The 21,753-nt window shown below is 32.6% G+C and overlaps 1 pseudogene; it reads right to left on the bottom strand.

Moving 5' to 3' along the window:
• Positions 1-3,247: 3,247 nt before the first annotated feature.
• On the bottom strand, positions 3,248-5,902 carry LOC132629116 (heavy metal-associated isoprenylated plant protein 9-like; annotated as a pseudogene).
• Positions 5,903-21,753: the final 15,851 nt, after the last annotated feature.

The raw sequence follows: 21,753 nt of genomic DNA on the forward strand, positions 1-21,753 counted from the left end.
TCATTACAAAAATATTTGTAAATGAGGTTTTTTTTAAGATAGATTTATAATCATAGTTGCTTTATGCTTAAATTCTTATGATATGAATTGTGGTTTTATTTTGTTCATTTTTTATTTTTTTGAAATGTAGCGGTAGATTCAAGATTTCATCTTTATGAGCTCAAAATGTAAGATTTTTAGTGTTAAACCCATTATATTCATATATATCACTTGTTGCAATTTTAACGGATTTTTACGTATAAATTATGCTCCACGCTGAAAGTGCTGAGTTTAGATGAACCCGATGACAACAATGCTTCACCTTTATTAAAATGTCCACTACTTACAAAAAAATCCTGTGAACGCCACTGGAAACACATGGAATTAGCTACGTAATTTGTCGGCAATCTTCAGCTAATCCGTCTTAAATAGCTTCTAGCTAATTGAGTTTTTTTATGATCCGTTATTAATCTGTAGCTAAATGAGATTAGTGTAAATTTTTATTGTTTAGCTTTTTTGTTCATTGCTAATTCCTTATTTTCTAGTAATAGTTACCTCTACTAGTTCGTGACAAAGGTAAGATGTCGCAAGTTGAAATCTTAAAAGGGCAATGATGTTTTTATTTTTTTAAGTAGAAAGGTGAATATCTTTTACTACAAAAATATTATTATGGAACAATACAAAAAGCGCATCTTAAAAAAAACATATTTATCCCATTTAATTATGCTCCACGATACGTAGTATTTGGCTGGCAATGAATGATATATATGCTCAATTAATATTCTCCATTTGACACCAACTGATCAATGATAAGAACCACACAATCACCCAAAAAGATCTTTTCAAAAGTATATGTACCCGAAGATAGAAAGTACTTGGTACGACTTGACTTTTCCTCAGATACTAACCTACAAAAAACATTTTCTACGCCATTGACTATATACTACATGAGTATGTGGATAAAATCATAGCTTTACCAGGGGCAGAGCTAGATTGGGCCGAGAGAGTTCATTCGAATCCCCTTCGATAAAAAATTACACTATATATAAAAGGTTGAAATTATTTTTATGTATATATAATAGATGTTGAAATCCCCTTGATTTCTTTATGTGTTTACCTCTTTATATTTTTTAACTCTCTTAATAAAAAATTTGGCTCCGCCACTAACTTTATCAACACTTCTAATTCAAGTTGGGTTCTTCGAACTGAAGTGATAAAGAGCTACAGCAAAAGGGCCGTCGTACTTTTCAAGCGCAATAAAGAAGTTGGGAGGGGATTGCGATGAGAAGAAATGTTAAGAAAATATGAAGAAGACTATAAAATATTTAAGACTTGAATCTCTTAATTCTTCTGAGATTGCTATGTGATTATATGTAAATAATTATGGAAAAAGGATATTATGTGTCCAGTCAACTAAACTAATCCCACATTTGATCAATATTTGAGCTTAATACCGCAGGCATCCGGGCGGCCCAAATTAATGCCAAAAAATAGCCAGTCGGCCCAAAATAATGCCAAGGCTGGCCGGCCCAACAGCCCAGGAGCTTTAAAAAAAAAGACGTCACAAAAACGTTGCCACTAAAGGGCTGCTACAGAAAATCAGGCTTTTTAGTGGCAATTAAAAAGTCGCTACTAAAGGTTAAATATCTCAAAACATGTATAATATGTGTATATTTAGTAAGAAATATCCCAAAATATGTATAATATGTGTATTTTTATTAAGTATATACAAGAATGATACATTTTTATATGCATATGTTGGAATTATATATACACTTATACAAGAATGATACAGTTTGTTTATATACATATGCTGGAATTAATTATACATTTTATATACAAGAATGATGCAGTTTATACATATGCTGGAATTAATTATACACTTTATATACAAGAATGATACAGTTTATATACACATGCTGGAATTAATCATACATTTATTATACAAAACTATACATTAATTAACATTTATTATACACATATTATACAATAATGATATGATATTTTTTTTACATGTACAATAGTGTTACATATTATATACTACAATGATACAGTTTCTATGATACGTTTTTTATACGTATGATACACTTTCTATACAAGATTGATACGATTTATATACACATGTTGGAATTATATATACACTTCCTATACAAAAATGATACATACTATATACAAAAACGATACAATTTTCTATTCTATAATACACATTATATACACAAATGATACATATTATATACAAAAATGATACATACCTTAGTGATTCATATTTTATACAATTTCTATACATTACAGATAGGTACTGATACATATTTTTATACAAAAATGGTACATATTACATACAAAAATAGCCTCAGAGTTTTTTGGGATATTTCCTACTAAATATACACATATTATACATGTTTTTGGGATGTTTAACCTTTAGTGCCGAATTTTTTAATTGCCACTAAAAACCCTAATTTTTCTGTAGCAGCCTTTTAGTGGCGATTTTTTAAACTGCCAGGGCTTTTAGTGGCGAAATTTCAAATCTTTTGAGGCGAGTTGCTACAGATTTTGGCTAGCGGATGGAAATAGTTTATGGGCTAATTTTTGGGTTTGGGAATAGATGGGCCAGCACGTGAGATTATTTATGGCCCAGCAGCCATTTGTGTCCTTTTCCCAATAACTATAGCGGATATGACAAGCTTTTGTATCTGTACGCTAATAAATAGTGGAAAAAATTTGTCACGACATGAACAACTTTCAACGTTATCTTTTGAACGTAGATTCAAATCCGACCCGACTACGACATAGGATTCAACCCCAACTCAGGACCCGACCCCCGACCTGAACTCAGGATCCTACTCGAGACCCGACCCCAAATTGGGTCCTAGGTTCGGTGTCAGGTCGGGGGCATCTGGGTGAATTTGGTGGTGGCGGCAAAGGTGGTGAGGTTGAAAGATAGTCCCTATTTTTGATATGGAAGTCATTTTCCTTAAATTGGATGAAAATAAGTCTATTCGGAAAATATTTTCCGAAAATTCAATTCATCCAAACACGACATAAATGGATTTTTTTTTTCCAAAAAATGATTTCCATCATACCAAACACACCCTTCATGTACACTTTTTCTCCACACACTCGTGAGTCGAAAACAACTACTGTACTAATTTAAGCCATGAGAAGACTAAAGAAAACCTCAATTGTCAATTGATCATGTTTAGAATTACACCAAGTAACAATTACTAGAGCACATAGAAAATTGGAGAACTAAAATTAAACTTGGCTAATGTTACATGAGTGAGCAAGCATGAGGATTCTCATCACTGAATATCTGAGGGGAATAATTAGCATACTCCATATTACTATTGTAGTAGTACATTTGAGGCAAATATTCACTTCTCTTGATATCTTCTCCTTTTCCTTCCTCTGCACCTTCTTTTTTCTCTTCTTCTTCTTAAGTACTACTATCTTTTTCCTCTTCTTCCTTTTTTTCTTCAATATTATTCTTTACAGCGGAAACTTGTTTCCCGGTCCTCTTATACACATCAGTAACTAGCTTTTCTGGGTCGATCACATCTTTTACAATTACTTGATTTTTTCTAAGATCTGTCGTAACAGATTCTACGCCTGCATGCACGGCGTTATCAAATTAAAGACATCGCCACAAAAGGTATGCATATTAGTTACTAGAAGGTTGTGTATATTTAGAAGCGGAGCTAAGATTTTGAGCTACGATTTTTGAATTTTGAAAAAGAAAAACTACGTTTTGAATAAATTATTATACTATACCTTTGATTTTGTGGATTCGTTTCTGCAATACCTGAGCACAACAATCACAATGCATTTGAATGTTCAACACAATTGTTATAACAGGAGGGGGCTGCCACATAAATATGGCACTTCCATGTTAATTCATTTAATCAATGAACAAATAAAATTATCAGAAAATGTAGAACAGGAGAAGTTTTTGAAATATATATATATATATATATATACACACATATAGGGCAGGTTCTAGACAAAAATCATGATTAAGCGGAAGTACGTACATACAAATGATTAAATACATATATTCATTGCATTGTCTAAGATATAGGCCAAAATATTAACTCAACAACCAAAGAGAATGTACCATTTATTTTTACAGATTAAGTGTCCGTAAACTAACATGGCATCATGATCAAATTGATGCTTAATTTACAGTACCAATTCCACGCTCAAACACTCAAGGAAAAGCTTAGTACTATAATTTGCGCACAAACTTGCGAGAAACCTGAATCACAATTCCCATCAAGTTAGGGTAAACCAACCCAAATTGCGATATTATTCGTTTTAGATCAAAGCTGTAGAATTAGTAGTTTCTTTTTATCAGCTTCCAACATGAAATTTTGTTTTCGGGTGTCATCAGCCTACCAGGCCTTTCTATTGTTTTTGTTCACCTTAACATTTTCGGCCTATGTCTTGTGGTTGTAATTACTAGTACTTCTTATAGTGTGTATAACAGACACAACAGCCCCAAAAACATAACTGTATTGAATGTCGGTCCGACTTGTGAATTCTCCTAGGTCCCATCTCATTTGGCCGACCGAGGTGAATTCAGAATTTTAAATTTATGCATTTTAAACTTTATTATATATATGTATATATTTAATAATCTTCTTAATAAATATTTAGAATTTAGGTTAAATTTAGTAGGTTTGGCCAAACTCGTGTCTTACATTCTAGCTCCATTCTGCTTGACCCCAACTGTGAGGTCAAACTTCTTCACCGATTAACTTCATATAGTTAAACGTGCCCAGTGGGTACCCCAGCATATCCTTTTGCTAACTTTGACGAAAAAAAAAATCCTTTCGTACAATGGTCGGCAAGAAAGTTAAGTAACAATGGTAATTATTAAATTTTGTTTTTGTTTCCATAGCCTATTTCGTGTTCAATAATTTGTAATTTTATATCACTGTTATCTTAACTAAATCTGTCAACTTATAAGTCATAACCATAATTAGAAGTTTAGGGACAAGTATTTGGAAGCAAGTACCAAGGACGAGGAGCCACATTGGTTTGTTCCAGAAATGTCACCTCGCATGTGCTTGGTCGGCAGGTAATTTTAGTCTATTATAAGTACATTTTCCCTCATCAACCAAAAAGATATATGATATTATTACTAATTCCTTAATCAGTTGGTGATCCATGCAAAAACGTGTGTACGGAAATGAACTGAGTTAATAAATGGATGGATTATTAATACAAATTGGATAAGTTATAATTTCATGGACTAATTTTACTACTCCTAAAAATAACTAAAGGTAAATAATAATCTAACTTTGAACAAGTTAAAAGATTTCCAAGTTCAAGACTCAGTCAGCTAACGTATATAGGATTTAAAGTGAATAACTCATTCACGCAATATAGATTCAAGAATTACATTCTAAAGAAGAGATGGTTCTAGAAAAGAACAAATTATATCACTATACAAGCAACAAACTAATGAGACAAGTTATGATTAAATCAGAAGTACTATGGAGAAATGTGATAATAATTACTCAAGTTTTCGACCACTTTTCTTTTCCACCCTTTCACACAATTTAATTGGATCTGCATTTTTGCCTTTCATCACCACTTTACTGGCCTTGTAATCTGCCGTTACTCTCTCTACTCCTGTTTCATTAAGAGATATTTACAGCTATGTAATGCTAGCTTCAATTTAATACTGATAATATAAAATTATTTTCTATTTTCAATGTATAGAACTTAAAATCGTAAAAATTATACCCAGAAAAGCATCAATGTATACCACATAAAGACTTTATTTGTGGAGGCATCCTTCTACGATAGAGTAGAGGCACAGTAATTACAAAAGCCACATACGTCGTTTGACAACGAGGAATTTGTCTTGCATCGCGTCACAGCTGGAAGATTGGAATGACTCAATGGAAATAAAAATCATGTTCTACTTTTTTCACTCTTTGTCGTTAATTTTCTACTCTTTATGATTTATGAAATTCAGTTTTTATAAATGTTAGGGTAGACGTTTATTATTTAATGATCTCAAAAATGTATTCTATTTGTATGCCATAAAATTACATTAGGTGGTATACAATTTGGTGGCATGCATGAAATATGTGGAAAATTATTTTCAAGATAGTAAGATACTTGAAAATTATTCTTGAGATCATGAAAATATATGTATATAGCAATTTGAAAAAAATAATATATATATATATATATATATATATATATATATATATATATATATATATATATATATATATATATATATATATATAATATTAAATTATTTAAATATGTACGGGTTACAAAAGGGTCAGTTAAAAGACCTTTTATATGTATATGTTATTTACTTTCTATGTTGGGAAAGAGTTCCGTGAAGTGTTGCTTGCGGTGGTACCTTTAAATAAATAAGATGAAATTATTTCTGGAAACATATGCATCATTTGAATTGAGAATTTGGAAAAGAAGGTACTGTATGTGTCTAGCCCTTCCGTATTTTGTTTGTGGGAGACTAAATCCTAGTGATTTCTATTTCCGTTTTGGAGACTAAATTCTACGAATTTGCCATTCCACTGTTGAGATTAAAGTCTTCGTGACTTTCTACTTATTTTTTATTCGGTTAAGATATAAAAACTTCACCGAGTAAATGTATTTGGCTTGAAGATATGAAATTTTTGTTGTGTTAAAGTCTGGCTACGGGAATAGAGAGATAAAAAAATAAAAAAAATAAAAACTCTTTTCAACAGATAAAAAGTTACTCTTTTCAAAAAGAAAAAGTACCCTTTTTGGAGACTAAAATCTTTGGGATTTTCTACTCCACAGTTTGGAGATTAAAATCTGTGTGATTTTCTACACCTAAGTTACTACTCGATTCAAAGAATATAAAAAACTTTATCAAGTTAGTAAATTCAGTTTAAAGATTATCAAAACTTTAAATTGTGTTGGTTTGAAGAAATAAAATCTTTGCTGGTTCTCATCGTATATAAAAGTATTTTTTTCCTGAAATAAAAGTACTTTTTCCTGAGATAAAGAAAAAACCTACTTTTTCAGGAACAAAAAGTATTTTTTAGGAGACTAAAATCTTCAGATTTTCAACTCTAGTTTTAAGATTAAATTTTTGGTAACTTTCTACTCATTTGATTACTCGATTTGAAGATATAAAAACTTAGCCGAGTATATATAAATTTCTGCATTCGGTTTGAATATATTAAAACTTCACCGATTTATTAAATTTGTTTGTGTCAGAAATTATTTGGTTTGAAGATATAAAAACTTCAATGTTTTAATCTCTGGTTAAGAGAAGAGAAAGATTATGATCGTAAGGATGTTCATTGCACGGGAACTACGTGCATACATGTTTAATGATGATGTTGCACTGTGAAGGAACAATTTGACATAGATGGTAAATACTTTGTTAATAAGTTCTTGTTTATCCCAAAAATGTGAGGGGAGATGCTATCCTTACAGCGAGCCGAATACTTAATGAGTGCCCTATAGGAAAAGAGCAACCTATTCCATATGAAAAATGGAAAGAAAGAAAGCTTATTTTGGAATACTTCAAAGTATGGGGGTGTTTGGCCGAAGTGCAAGTTCCTAAACCCAAAGGGGTAAAAATAGGACCTAAAACCATTGATTGTGTATTTCATAGGATATGCCACAAATAGTAAAGCATATCGATTTCTAGTTCACAAATCAAAAAATCCCGACATTCATACCAACACGATAATAGAATCAGATAATGCCAAATTTTTGAAACTATTTATCCGTATAACGGTAAATGTGAGTCATCGGGCGAAGGATCTAAACGATCTCGGGAAGAATCAAAGGAAAATATATCAAGTAATGAAAATCCCAGGCATAGTAAACGTCAAAGGACGTCTGCATCCTTTGGATCAAATTTTTTGACATTTTTGTTGGAAAATGAGCCTCAAAATTTCAAAGAAGCTGTGACTTCTTCGGAAGCTCAATATTGGAAAGAGGCAGTCAATAATGAAAATGAATCCATATTAAACAACCATATATAGGAGTTGATTGACCTTCCACTAAGGAACAAACCTTTAGGTTCCAAATGGATATTCAAAAGGAAGATGAATGATGATGGTACTATTGACAAATATAAGGGAAGATTTATTGTCAAAGGATTCAGACGACGAGAAGCTCTATATTATTTTGACACATACTCACCAGTAACAAGAATAATATCTATTCAAGTGTTAATAGCTTTAGCCGCTGTGTATGGCCTTGAAATCCATCAAATTGACGTTAAGACAACTTTCTTAAATGGAGATTTAGATGAAGAAATCTACATGGAACAACCCGAAGGGTTTGAAGTTTCCAGGAAAGAAAAGAAAGTATGTCGACTTGTTAAGTCTCTGTATGGACTAAAACAAGCACCAAAACAATGACACGCAAAATTTGACCAAACGATATTGGCCAATGGATTCAAGATTAATGAATGTGATAAATGTGTTTACATTAAGAATACTCCGAATCATATAGTCATTGTTTGTTTGTATGTTGATGATATGTTGATAATGAGTAAAAATATTGCTGATATAAATGTCACTAAGCGTATGCTAGCTAGCAAATTTGATATGACAGACTTAGGAGTTGCCGACTTAATTTTAGATTAAGATCCATAAGACTCCTCAAGTTTAGCACTGTCTCAGTCTCATTATATTGAAAGATTACTTGAGAAGTTCAAGTATTTAAATTTCAAAACTGCAAAAACTCCAATTGACGTAAACCTTGCTCTTGTAAAGAACAAAGGTGAAAGTGAGTGTCAATTGGACTATGCTAGGGTTGGGAAATTTAATGTATATCGTGAATTGTGCGACCAGATATATCTTGTGCTATAAAGTAAACTAAGCCGATACACGAGTAATCTCAATCAAACGCATTGGATTGCAATGAAATGAGTTCTTGGATATTTAAAACATACCCTAAACTTTGCCTTGCATTACAATAAATATCCCGCAGTTATTGAAGGATACAGTGATGCAAATTAGATCACCGGATCAACAGAATCCAAATCCACAAGTGGATATGTATTCACGATTGGTGGAAGAGCGGTGTCATAGAAGTCGTCCAAACAGACATGTCTTGCTCGCTCTACAATGGAGTCTGAGTTCATAGCTTTAGATAAAGCCGGTGAAGAAGCTGAATGGCTCCAGAATTTCTTAGAAGATATTCCTTTCTGCCCCAAACCTTGCATACATTGTGATAGTCAAGCGGCAATAGGAATGGCAGAGAGCGTTATGTATAACTGTAAATCTCATCACATACGATGGAGACATACCGTTCGACAACTACTCTCTAGTGGAGTTATCACAATTGACTACGTAAAGTCAAGAGATAACGTGTCGGATCCATTTACAAAAGGCCTAACTAGAGAGGCGGTTGAAAAATCATCGAGGGGAGTGGGTTTAAGGCCTAGGATAATTCATTATGGCAGTAACTCTACCTAGTAGACTGGAGATCCCAAGAGCTAAGTTCAAAGAGATCAAACAAAGTTATGAATGACGGTTCAACATTGTCAAATAACTCGACCTATTCTCATGATGAAGACAATGTTCAGAAACAAGGATAAAACATTAAGGCTTTTTAACGAGTTAATAAAGCTTAAGTTTTTAATGGTTTCTAAGTTTGGCAGGTATGACCAGATAGTGTATCTACGGGATGACACGTTTAGGAATAACCTATGTGAGTGTGAAGTTTAAGCCGCTTCAAGGATTATGTTAGGTAAAGGCCCATGCTCTACGCACTCATGAAACCAGACGGTGTTCATGGCTGAAACGAACACAAAAGTGAGAATCAAAGACGGTTAAAGGGTTAATTGTGCTACATGTGGTTGTCTAGGTATACACCAAAGCTCGACGGTTCAAAGATATCAAATCTACCGATTGACTGAGTATATCCGACATATGTTCACTACGGAAAGTTCAAAGGGAAACCTACTTATCCAGATGCAATTAATTCTTACTTACGAATCACACATTTTTTATGCATGTTTTAATCATAGAGTCATTCCCCATTCATGTGGGGGATTGTTGGTGTTAGACCCCGTATTTTATACGTCGAGTTATTCGCGAAAGAATCGACGTGAGATAGAAACCTCGGATTTTTAATTTCTAAACTAGAACTAATCGGTTATAAATTTTACTTAGTATAAGAATGTTGTTGGAGATTAGGAACTACTTAATTGTGGTGTTAAGTAAAAATTAGTGGCAACAAGGAGCCAATATGAACATTAACGTGCCATGTCTAAAAGATGACTCAAAGTCATCAAAAATAAGTCTATTATGGAAGACATACAAATATGCATTTAAATGTTGATTCATCCACTACACTTTCATTATATTGTGGACAACTAAAATACACTTCATAAACAAAGTGAGGTTCGGCCATAGTGCAGGTTGTAGGGGAAAAAGTGTGAAACATGCATTATTTTATGAAGGTATCCATTATTTTATGAAGGCATGCATTATTTTATGAAGGTATACAAGTTGGATGAGTCATTGCACATTTAAATATTGTCCAGTCATCCTTGTATGATTGCAATGGACAAAGGTTAGTGTATGATTCATTCACTACATATGCAATTGTCTTGTAAATAATTAAATGGAAAGGAGGAAAGAAAGTGAGGGTCGGCCATCTAGCCGAAAGTAGAAGGAAAAAGAAATGAAATTAAATGCAAAGTTAATTGAGTGCTCAATGTCATGAGTGGAGCATGTGTTGTGTCCAACTTGTAGGCATCATAGTTTAACCAAATGATGACTAAGGAATCAGCCATTACATTCATTTCAACTTCACAACAAAGAAAGAAAACCTAGAGAGGGAAAGAGGAAGCTCTCGGCCAAAGGGCTGATTTTGAGCTCTTTGTGTGTTGATCAAAAAAATATTTCTTCAAGCATTTCAACCCTTTAGAAGGTCCCTAGAAACGTGAAGATAGTCATTGGAGCAACAAGAACCATTATCATTTCAATTCACAAACTCTAGACAAGTTGAGAAGTCGGATTGTCAAGGTAAGATCTAACTTTCTTTTACATGTGTTAAGGGTGATGTAGATGTGTGAATATAAGTTTCATGCATGAAATGATGTGTGTTGATGTTGGAACATGATAGTAGACATGGAATTATATATGTTGATGTTGAAGTATGGTTGTAACTTGGTGAACATGAATTACATGCATAAGATCATGAATGTTGGTGTTGGAATGTTAATGTGGCCGTAGGGACTGTTTTAGTGGCCATGGTGGACTGTTTTTATTTAGTAATTATGGATGATGCTATCATAGATTGCATGGTAAAAAGAATGAAAAGAATTGGAAGGTTAAAGGTGAAGTTGTGTTAGTATGAATATAAATTGAATCCATGAAATTTTGTGTGTGATGTTGAAGCATGTTGAAACCGTGTAGGGACTGTTTTGTGTGGAAGATAATGAACAAATTTTACTTGATATTTTGATTGTTGTTGTCATGAATTTTATGATGGAAATGAAGGTGTTTAATGGTTAGAGTTAGAACTAAAATCGTTTGTGGGTTGTTGTAAGGATTATGGTGATGACAAGGTAACTTAGTTGCGTATGAATTGATGATGTACATGGTGTGTGGTTGCTGGTCGTAACTTACTGAAATTATATGAAAATAAGACATGAAATAAAGTGTAAGAATCGTATGTGGTTCGCTTAATATGTTCGTAAACGTTTGCAAGAATTCTGAGCATCTTTATGTTGTTGGTTAGGGATTGTTTTGGATGTATTGTTATTTTTGTTAAGTTGGAAAAACTAATTATAATTAAGAGTATACATCATGTAGTCATAGTAATTGGGCTGTTATAGAATCATTTTGATGAAGTATTACGACTATAGACTAATGAGAATAAAATAGAGGTGTCATAACCGCATGTAAACTATTATCGAATGTTGTAAGGTATGGATTGATTTGAAATCGCATACGGACTGTTTTGACACGTTGTTGTTGTTCTTATTGAACTTGGAAGATTAATGATAATTAAGATTATGCATTGTGTTGTATGTTGGATGGGTTGTTATAAAGTTGTTACATGCAAACATTAAAGCTACGAACTATTAGGAATAACTTGAGAATGTAGTAGCCGTATGTGGATCGTTATTGAATGTTGTGAATGTGGGCTATTTGGAATGTTGTGTGGGCTGTCCGGATTGGTATTGAATGTATAATTATTGATGTGGGATTGGTTTTATGTAGTTGGTTTGGCTACAAGAGAAAACGTCGTCTAAACATCTAGAAAGGAGTTACTAACGTTAGAATACATTTTGAATCTCCCCGTAGCTTAACCGTAGTTGTTGGCGTCTTAATATAGGTTGAAGTATTATTGGGCAGCGTATACATATTGTGTGACAAATAAGCGCTAAAGGTATGTGAAGCTAACCCTTCTTTCTTTTTGGCATGATCATTGTGAAATGAATATACGATATATATATGATTCCAAAGGAATTCCTATTCCTAGAACCACTAGGATGGCTAATGATCTTGATTCTCATAACTTACATTATATATATATATATATATATATATATATATATATATATATATATATATATATATATATATATATATATATATATATATTTTGATATGTACATATGATTTCAAAGTTCCATTTTGATATAATCCACAGGGACATCCGAAAGGTAAATGATATGACTATTATTGAATTTGCGAACGATGGTTCGTGTTGACTATTCTATTGAGTCCTTAAAAACGTTTTGAATTGCATATAGTTTCTCACTACTCTGCTCGTGCATACCTCAATATATCTTTCACCGAGTCCCGAGCCGGATATGTTATCGTGCACAGTTTCACTGCATTGTTCACCGAGTCCCTCACTAGAGGGCCGGGACACGTTATATGTATATGTATATGATGATATGATGATACGGTGATGGCGGCCAGGATGGCATATGATGACTTTATCCACCGAGCCCCTCACTAGAGGGCCGAGACACGTTATATATATTTATATATATATATATATATATATATATATATATATATATATATATATATATATATATATATATATATATATGCATGATGATGATATGATTTTATTTACCGAGTCCCTCACTATAGGGCCGGGACATGTTCTATATACATACGTACAAGATGATTATCTAATTATGTTACTACGTCTCAAAACGGGTTGAGTATGATATATGATACGGACATGCATGATTTATGTTTCAAAGGCAAACATCTTGGTATTCTGGATATTGTACTCGTGTTCTGTACTCCTCATTTCAAATATGATCCTGTTTATTGTATTTCACGCTTTACATGCTCAGTACATATTCCGTACTGACCCCCTTTCTTCGGGGGGGTTGCGTTTCATGCCCGCAGGTACGGATACGCGTTTTGGAGAACCGCCAGTTTAAGACTTCCCTTCTGCTATCTTGGAGAGTTTCGTTGTTCCGGAGCCCAGACTTTGGTATAGATCCTTTTTTATCTAAATATATGCATATGTTGTTGAAGGGTACGACGGGGCCCTGTCCCGTCATATGTTACGTTACTGTTGATACTCTTAGAGGTCTGAAGACATATGTGTGGGTTGTGTATGGGTTCTGTTCAGCTGTGTCTATACGATGTGCTGTGGTATGATGATCATCTATAGTGGCAGCCTTGTCGGCTTGCATATGATAATTATATGTGATGGCAGCCATGTCGGCTTGCGTATTATTTCATGATATGATCAGTTGTGACTCCTCAGGAGACAGTGTATCTGGATAGACATATATGATAACGCTATGAACCTTCAGAGTTCTTTTGTAAAGTTCCATATTGCTCGTAGTTTCAGTTTGACTATATTTGATGGGTATGTATACGGGTGCCCAGTTCGGGTACTTAGTCACGGCCTACGGGGTTGGGTCGTGATAGTTGGGATTTTGAGTTGTGAATGAGAAATGAGAAAAGGTACCTTTTGGAGTGCACCCCAAAGGCGCCTTTTGGATTGCACTTATCCATCTCACCCTTTCATTGTCTATAAATTCAAAGGCTTGGCCTCAGATTTAAAACACCAAAAATCTGATTTTTTTTCTCCTCTCTAAATTGTTCTCCGCATTTGGTTTCTATACAAAATATTAGTAGAGTCGTGTGATTTGTTGCCAAATTTGCGTTCGACGAAGTTGGTGGGGTTTGAGGTACCGCTACGCCATCAATAGATATATCTGTTTTATCCTGGGAGGAAGTAATCCGTAACCTCGGGCACAGTGAGGGGATTAAATTCCTTAAGGACACACAGTAAATTCTGTGGACTCGGATATTTTCAATTTTATGCATTTTACGTTTTTTAAGATTAATTCATGTTTCTGGTTTACTGGCTTTGAACAACAAAACTTTCATCAAAAGGTACTTATAAATTATCTCTTAAACTTTAGTTGTAACATAAAAGATAACTGAAGTTGCTACTTTATTCACTAAATTCTTCATCAATGGAAAATTTTGATGCAACTTTTTGCTATTCCATTTTTCTCGTTGCATACATTTGTGGTATGTATGCAATTATAATTGCTACCCCTATTTACTTTTCGACTTGGACATACAATGTTTTTTCCATGTGTTATACCCTATTTAAACGGGTTAAATTAGGAGCACAACATATTGGTGATCCCTATTTATTTTATTTTAAGGAGTTACCACCTAATTAGTTTAATGGTGAATTAGGACACCTAATTTATTAACTAAGGTAAGCCTAACTAAACCTCCGTTAATGGTCTGCTTAATTAGCGTGATTCTAGGTAAGGGTTCTAGATTATCCTAAAGGGAAGGGGTTAGGCATCCTTTAGAATCCGTTAACTACGGTTTACCAGTCAAACTTAGGTTAATTAATTAAGGTTAAAGATGCAAATGTAGCATTTAAATTTTAAGAAAATGACTTGTAAATGTTTGCTAAGGTTTTAAAGGAAAATATAATAATGCTATTTAAAATGAGACTTATAAATATTGCTAAGGCTTTAAATAAAAATGCTATTAAAAATAAGACTTGTAGAATAATTTGCATAAAAGGAGACTTCAAAAAACATATAAGTATTGCTAAGACTTTAAATAACAAGGCTATTTAAAATAAGGCTTAAGAATGTTGCCAAGGCTTTAAATGAAAATATAATAATGCTATTTAAAAATAGACTTATAAATATTACTAAGGCTTTAAATAAAAATGCTATTTAAAATAAGACTTGCAGAAACTATATACTAATTTGCATATAAGTAAAGAAAATGCAGGTTTGTGCAGCGTTTTTATAAATATTTGAAGTAACTCAAATGGCGAGATATTAATTGATTTTTACATTTTAGGAGTATAAACAAAATACAAAAATAGCTAATAAGAGTTTTCTTTATCCTTTTTATTATTTAACTATACTCGGCTAAAAATGCATAATTGGGTGACTCTTAAAAAAATGTTCATAAAATGTACTTGAACTTATATTTACATATATTGATGACGTTTTTTTGAAGTTTCTAAGATGATAACACGTGATTCCTTTAACTCTAGTTATGTAGTCATGCTATTTGAAAAATCAATTATTCTAATGAAAATAATATTGTAGATACTATGAATAATTTAACAAAAGAAAGAGAGAGTAAAAAATCTTATGGAATTAACCATTGGTTTTTCTTAATTTAACTACCCATTATTAAAACTAAACCCCACTAATTTCGCTAAGGTTCATCTAAATTAACAAAACAAAGTGTTAGTCATACAATACAAATTAAATGCAAAAAATAAAATAGAAGAGCAAATAAGTTAAATGGGCTCAGCCCATTTTTTAAGACTGCCATGATCATGCTGCTGTTGGGCTTCGGCCCAGTAATTTTTTTCATTGTATTGTTGCGGACTGTTGCTGCTGTCTGGGCCTCGGCCCAAAATCATTTTACACAACTGATGGGGGGCTGACTCGATAAGAGAGTTTCGTTGGGCTTTAGCCCAACATCGAATGCGGAAGAAGAACGAGTCCCTCGGACTCGTATGCAATGGTCATGCATAAAATGAAAGGAAAAAGATTAGTATCTAATCAATGAATAAGGTCAAACATATAAATGTAAGCTCAAACAGATCAGTAGATTATGTATATACTACGTATATTTAAGTATACCTCATCCCTAGATTACTACAGATCTTAGTTACTAACCATTACTAACCAAACCTTATTAGCTTCCCTAGCAAGGGTCAACTAAAAGCAGTCAGAATGCCATTAAAGAATGGAACAATAAAACTAATAGTCAATTAAAGCAAGCCCAAAAACAACACTAAAAATTTCTATAAAAGTGCACAGCAATGCAAGCCCAGCAAAAAAAAAAAAAAGCAAACTGAATGTCATGCGTATGAAAATTCAGCAAACTATTACCGTGTTTATGAATGTAAGTTAGCAGTTTTTTCTTATACCATCACTAAAGATTCAAAACTAGAATAGTAAACTAAAAGATGGAAGTGTAAAAACTACACAAAAATCTTAGATTATGTATCGAAGGCGACAACTTTTAGAAGATGTACACTTAACTGATTCATGTGATTTCTTAAGTGGCATTAGTGAATAAAGACAGGCTCATACATAACAGAGAATGATTACTTCAGCATGCAACTATCATTTTTTAGTGAACCTCAATATTTCTAAAGGATTCAATCAGGGTACTATACATATGCAAAGATACTAAAACTGAATCTAAAGTGCTCTTTAAACTTATTAAGCATATTTTGTGGTTTATAGAACCATACCAACTATACTAATAACAAATCATTTGCAAGTACTTCATGGGTTGGACAGGAACATTAGAAGAAGCAAACAAATGGCCTGTTCAACTTACTAAATCAAGCTAAATACCATTTTAGTTCAATAAGCTTTATTAAATGCAATCCATGTCTAGATGAGTTCAAGCAAACACAGGGGCAATTTAACATCATGATTTCACAGTGATGGCACATAGACAGAGACTCCAACATTATATTTATTGACAAGATAAGCATCATGTTTGGACTACAAATTCATTAACAGAGGATCAATCAAATATCAGTCCATAACTCATTTAACCATGCTCAGACATTATCAACAGAGGATTAACTAATCTAACGGAGACAAACAAATGCTATCAATCATATACGAACTAATTAATCAATAAACATGCCACGCAAATAAGCATTCAGTAATAATTTTAACTAAATAGCATGCTAAACTTCTTTGTACTCTAATCATGCTCACTATTAACATTCAATAATCTTTCTAACCGAGCAATATAAACATATTAAGGTTTTATCCTAATCATGCTTGCACTAATAATATTAACTAACCAAACTAAACCATAGCAAGACAACACATAAAGATCCGACAAAACATAAAGTAACTAAAGGGAAGAAGTTTACCTTCTTCGGGTGCAGCGAACAGGATGCGGGGGGTATCCGATTCACTCGAACACTATCAAATCCAAGCTTGCGATACTCGGATTCGAAGCAGTACCAAGGCAAACGAAAACAAAAATTGATTTAGTATTTTGACTCGATATCAAAACAAGATTACGACTGCTAAAGGACTGATGTTTTAGGGTATTCTAGGCGGCTAAAACTTATATTTTTTAGGGAGATTTTTTGCAACTGAAGAACTCTCTTGTCCAGGCGGCTCAAACTTCTAATTTTTAGGGGAGTTCCGTGACCAAAAAGAACCTCCTTAAAATGAACCCCGGAAGGATTATTTATATCCCTCCATTAGGGTTTTGCTGGGGGTTCTAAAACGAAAGATTGGGCTGGATTTTTCTAAGTCAAACCCTCCGTTCAAAAACCAAAACGTTAGGATACTCTCTGTCATCGATCAGAAAACCAGAAGAAGAAGAAGACAAAAACCATAAAAACCCTTCGTACCCGAAAGTAAAAGGGAACCGATAAAAGACGATTTGGGTTCATGAACGAACAAAATTCATTAATTGTTTTTCAGATACAAGCAGAGGGAAAGAAGAAGCAAACAAAAATCTTACCCTTCTTCAACCGTTGAAAAACTGACGGGAAAGGGACAAGCATCAATTGCCCTTCCCGATATGGCCATGCACGGCCTGGGGGAATCGAAAGACGACTGCGAATTTGCGATTTTGGTTGTGGAGCGTAGGAGAGAGAGAGAGAGAAGAGGAAGGGAAGAGAGAGAAAGGGGAGGGGGTGCGGCGGATTGAGGAATAGAAACCCTACCTGTTTCATATTTTGTGAAAGGGCGGGTCGGGTCGAATGGTGGGCTGCTGAGTTGGGCCGGTTATTAATGGTAGTGGGCTGGGTTGCGGATTTTAAATTGTGGGCTGAGTTGTTCAAAGGGTAGTGAGTTAAGTGAATTTAAAATATGGGCTGGGCATTGATGGACTGGTCCGAAAATAATTATAAGTTGATTGGGCTTGGATTTGGGTTAGATGAATTAAAATATGGGCTGAATGAAAGAAATAAATTGGGCTTCTAAATTTAAATAAAAGACCTATTTTAATTAATTATATGCTAACGTGTGTTAAAATATTACCTAATATAAAAGTATCTATTTATTAGTAATCAGATAAAAAATAAAATTATATGACGTCGTAATAGCCGTGCAATAATATTTTGAAAGTCAACAGTAAATAAATGCTATTATTTAGTTGTGCGGAAATAAATGCGATGCGTGTGCATAATGCGGTAAAACTGCTGAAATGATAAAAATGCGAATTATAATAATACTGGTAAAAATAATAATAATAATAATAATAATAATAATAATAATAATAATAATAATAATAATAGTAGTAGTGGTAGTAGTAACGGTAATAAAAATAAAAGATGATAACAGTAGTGACTACAACAGGATAATGAAACGCCAGTATTAATAAAAGTTAATAATTATAGTAAAATATAAATAATTATTTCTTAAGTTGTCAAAAATATTAAAAGCGTAAATAGATATTTCGGAGGAAAGGTGGGACAAAATTAGGTGTCAACACCATGTCAAGCATATCTTTTTTATTTTCTTATTTTATTTGTTAATGATATTTGTGATAAAGAATAGGTAAGCAACAGGAGGAGTCAATATTTTTTTTATTTACATTTTGTACTAATTTTTTCTTAAATACCGCTCAATAGTCAATAAAATAGAATAAGATTATATCAAAAAAATTGGGTTTAAATCTTACTGGAGATAAAAGGCGTTGTGTAATTTGTTCACATATATTTAAGTTTTGATGGATAAAATTGTATATTCGGATAACGAGTGAACAAACCCAAACAACACAATTATGACACCAAAATAAAGAAAATAAATAAATGTATGTGGGTAAATACCAATTATTGTAAGAGAATACATTTAAAAACCATAATCATGTTCTCTTATTAAGACCCACTTATGAGCATGAATTATTCGACAAAATTTGATGTCATTTTTGCATTTCTCTCTTACAATTTCTAAATTATAAAAATTCTATATACTTTTATAACACTTTTGTATTGCTTTATTTGTAGCCATGTTGGTAATGACTCAAGTTCTCCCAACAAATGGATTATGTGAATCGCTAGTTCGTGGCCCGTGTAATCCAACAAATCCATTTTGTGAAGGTCCTTGTCTGATTCTGCATGGACCAAATCTTATTAAGACAGAATGTGTGGAGAATATAAATCACGTATTTTTTGTGCGTGTTTCTACCAGAGTGATGAACCATGTCCACCTCTAAAGATTCAGTAGAATTTGCATTACTTTCCGAAATGATGTTATGCAAATAAATAATTTTTTTAATTCCTATCTGATGATATTATCGAGTATGAATGAAAATATTTCAGCAAATGTGGGCTTTTGATTTTGCACCCATGGGTTCACGATATTAAACAATACTCATGTTAGGTTATATAAAAATTCATGTATTTACTTAGGATAGAATATGGACTAGGAATACATTATCGTTTGCCAAAAAACAAGAAAGAAAGAGAATAAACTAAGGGTCAAATTGTAATACATAAAGAATATAATGAAGATTACAAAATAATGTATACACTAGATTGAAAAATGCAAATTAAGAGCTCTGATGGCAAATGAATAACCATTCAATGAGCGTGATGCAATTTTATTCTGAACCATTTTGCACGAAAGTATAAACTAAGGGTCAAATTGTAATACATAAAGAATATAATGAAGATTACAAAATAATGTATACACTAGATTGAAAAATGCAAATTAAGAGCTCTGATGGCAAATGAATAACCATTCAATGAGCGTGATGCAATTTTATTCTGAACCATTTTGCACGAAAGTATATTGGCATAGCCTATTGTTTTGCTACAAATGAAATACATTACGTAGACTATTCGCTATTTTTTTGTTGTCTACATATTTTTTAGCAGCGTCTATTTATTGATTGATACTTTAATGAGAAACCAATGCTTGAATGGCTTGAAAATTAGATAAATAACTTTTTGTCAATTATGTGCTATATATAAAAAGAGCGAAATCAAATTTTGGTTGATGGAAGTATTTATCTATTGAATTTATATACGAGCAAATTGTATTAGAGTTGTGCTAAGAAAATTAATGAAGCATTCCTGACGCAAATAAATAAGCCAAACTAATAGATTGGTCTTCTCCTTATGCAAGTAAAACCGAAATTTAATATCGGTAGCGGCGTGAAGATTCAATTTGCAGGTGCGGTTTTTGGAGAATTTTTTAGCAAAAACCAAGAAAAGTTGATATTGAGATATTAGCGCAAGATGAAATCTACTTCAAGTCTAATTACATATTCGTGGAGCATCAACCAAGATCTCAAATTAGCAAAATAAGGGGTTCAAAAAATTCAGGAGTCGTTTGGTAGCTGGTTAGAGTTATGCGGATATTAGTAATATAAAGATTAATTAGTTACGAGAGAATCTATGTATTTATTTTATAGAGAGATTAGTTATGTAGAGTTTAATTATTTATATATTAGTTATTCCACCTTTTATAATGCATAAAATAATACGTAAATTCTTCCATAACTTAGAGACATGTATTAGTTAATTATGCGGGTTTCTAAATTATAAATCAAACACTTTATGAATTTTATACATGAATAACATATCACCAAACTAACTAACAAATGTGATATTACTTGTGAAAGATTTAACACCCGCATAAGTCACCTCCAAACAACTACCAAATGACCCCTCAAAATGTTGACAGACTGCCTATCAAACTTACCGAAAGAGGAGTCGTCCTCTTAGGGCTATTCTTGAAAACCATAGATATTTACTAACAAAAAATAAAGTCAATATCGATACACATACCAAGAGAGACAAACCAACGTGTCGATTTTTTAATAGAATGAAGGCCACAAACTTGAAGAAAATTTACTAATGACGCCTCAAGTAAATGGAGTTAATCCTCCTCGCATTCTTAAGTTATAACTTACGAAAGATACTACTCCCTCCCTTTATTCCATATTAGTTGTTTTGGTTCGATTTTCGAGAGTTCAGTTGAGTAATTTTTAAAACTAAATTTAATTAGATCAATTTAATATTTAAAAATCATAATTTAGATATTTAAAAATTATACGAGAAATACTATCAGTTGCAATTCTTTTTATATTAATTTGGTGAAAAAATATATCTAAAAATATTGATTAAAGTTTATATAATTTTTTTTTTAAAAAAATGAGCAAGTAATGTGAGACGGAGAGAGTAGTAAGAATTTCTTTTTATTTTTTTCATTTCAATGTACCATAAATAAGAGTAAACTTAATAATTTATTTAAACAATCCATTTAAAGTCATTTGATTAGGACTAATGCTTGACAAT

Source organism: Lycium barbarum, chromosome 2, assembly GCF_019175385.1.
Source record: "Lycium barbarum isolate Lr01 chromosome 2, ASM1917538v2, whole genome shotgun sequence".
Lineage (NCBI taxonomy): Eukaryota > Viridiplantae > Streptophyta > Magnoliopsida > Solanales > Solanaceae > Lycium > Lycium barbarum.